This window comes from Fopius arisanus, unplaced genomic scaffold (genome assembly GCF_000806365.1).
Source record: "Fopius arisanus strain USDA-PBARC FA_bdor unplaced genomic scaffold, ASM80636v1 scaffold00181, whole genome shotgun sequence".
Classification (NCBI taxonomy): Eukaryota; Metazoa; Arthropoda; class Insecta; order Hymenoptera; family Braconidae; genus Fopius; species Fopius arisanus.
The window spans coordinates 43,983-46,765 of NW_011887920.1; positions in this window are offsets into that span (position 1 = coordinate 43,983).

A 2,783-nucleotide genomic window follows, 5' to 3' on the forward strand; every position below is an offset into this window, starting at 1 on the left:
CCCCCCCGACCTCTCGAGATGTCAGGACATCACACCTCCCTTCATATAATAAAAATTAGACTCAAGAGAGTCTAATTTTTAACCACTTGAACAAAAATTCTTATTTGATAGGATAACATCATCTCATTAAGTCTAATACTCATTAATATTTACTTTCCATCACACACTGTTTATAGCCTTAAATTCTACACCACTATAACTATTTCTTCTGCAAAAAGGCTGGTTTTAACTTATTTATATGTACTGTCTTTGTTCGATAATCCGTCAACTTAATTATTGCATTCTCGTTGTTTGTAATTTCCTGCACTTCATAAGGCCCTAGATAATTAGCATCTAATTTACATGTCTTTGCATCATTAATCAAAAATACCCAATCACCAGGCTGGAAATGTCTTTGGTTCACAGCTCTATCATAATACAACTTGGATTTAAATTTTGCCAGATCGACGTTATTTGCTGCACTCAGCTGTGTTGCACGTAACTTATTTACTAAATCGCCTAAATAATCGGTGTATACAGGTGCACTGCTCTCTTTTACAAAACTAGAGGGAATACGCGCTAATTTACCAAAAACTAATTCATGAGGTGTAAAACCCGTTGACTCATGAACTGACGTATTATATGAGAACATTGCGTATGTTATCCATGTGTCCCAATCCCGGTCAGAGTTGATAAAATTCTTTAAATACTCGACTAAAACCAAGTGACTTCTCTCGAGGGAACCATTAGTTTGAGGATGAAATGCTGTCGTCTTTAATTGCTGGATTTTAAATAATTTGGCTAATTGTTTCATTACTTCACCAACGAAATTTGAGCCCTGATCAGTTAGAATTGCTTCAGGACAACCAAAAACACAAATAAAATTTTCAGTGAAAGCTTTTGCAATATCAATAGCTTTCGTTTCAGCTAAAGGAACTGCTAATGAATATTTAGTTAAATTGTCTTGAATAGTCAAAATATATCTATTCCCTAAACTGGTAGTGGGTAATGGTCCGACGATATCGAGTGCTACCTTCTCAAACGCTGATTGTGGGGTATCAGTTACTATCATTGGTTGTCTAGTCTTTACCCGAACCAATTTATTTCTCTGACAGGTGACACAATGTTTAATAAAACTCTGGATTTGTGACTTCATGTTCTCCCAAAAATATAACTGTCGAATTCTGTTGTAGGTTTTCACTACGCCTTTGTGACCACCCACTGCAGATTCATGCATTTCTTTAATAATTTTTGGACGCTTATCAATCGCAGGGATTTCAATTTGATTCAAGCAAAGGGTTACATGATAACCTTGAGGAAATGTTTTTTCTAAATACATTTTAATGTTGCCCCAGGGGAGCTTGTCAAGCCCGCCTCCAGTCGTCGCGATTCTCACTGTTCTGACATCAAAATAATCCATTGCTTCCTTTAATTTTGAAATGCCGAGACTCACATTACTTAGAAGGGGTTTATCTTCAACTAAATCTTTGATTATCACAAGGAAGATATGAAAATTTCCATGTTTGAAGACTACTATTTCACCGATTTCGGGTTGATTTTTAGGAAATTTTTCCTCATCAATAAAATTTTTAATTAAGAGTTCTTGAAAAACTGGGGTTCTCATTTTAAAATCAGCTGAAATAAAGGTTGCAACATTATCCTTTTTCATAAACACTCCATCTCTAGTATCACTGAAAATATTTAATGGGATATGTTTTTTGACTCTCTTCCTATGTTTAGTTGCTTTTGTTGTTTCAGAGGTATTTAGATTTTCTTCGTCTGAGGAACTATTCCAATCATCATAATCACTTATTACATCAGGAAATTCTTCATCTATAACTTGGATAAGAGGGGGTGATTCTTCAGGTTCTAGGTCTGAATGAAAAATGAATCTGGTATTTTCCATATGGAGAATAGGGCATTCTTCGCAAACACGACTATTTTCATTGGTTCTTGCTTGATCTCTCGATAAACTCTGACTAATTTGACTTCCTTTGGATAACTCTTGTGTTAGTATTTCTCTCTGTTTTTTTATTATACTTTGTAACTCTTTTAGATCATGCGTGCACGTCTTACAGTCATAAATCTTACTGGGCATGTCTCCGCTCCATGCCTCCGGGCCCGGAAAAATTGCTACTCTCTCACTTACTTCACAACTCATAAGCTCTCTAGGACAAGGGGGTGATTCCTCCAGGTCAGTGAGTTGCCCCACAGACAGTACTGTATCCGTTCGGCTATCGTTTTCCTGTTCTCCAGGGGCCCCCCGACCCAAAGATCGAATCTCTCCCTTCTCACTATGGCACTGTTTATTACTAGACCTCTCATCACGCTCGATGGGGCCGCATTGCATATTTCTAGACCTCTCATCACGCTCGATGGGGCCATATTGCATATTTCTAGACCTCTCATCACGCTCGATGGGGCCAATCAATTTTTGATTCATTCTGAACTCTTTGCTACGACAATCTCTCATGAAATTCCTATCTTGTGAGCAAATCGTCAGGAAGTCACTCGACTCTTTTTCACTAAATAGACTCTCAGTAAGTTTAATATCTGCTATTGATAAGTTTTCCAAATCTACAGGATTTCTTGACAATGCATCGGCATTGGAATTCAGTCGTCCTGGTTTGTAAATCACTTCATACTGATACTCTCGTAATAGCAATACCCAACGAAGCAGTCGTGATGCTGGATCTTTAATTTTATGAGCCCATACCAGAGGTCTGTGATCTGTCACAAGGCAAAATTTCACTCCATATAAATAGGGACGAAAATGTTTTACCGCGAAAACAATTGCATATAAT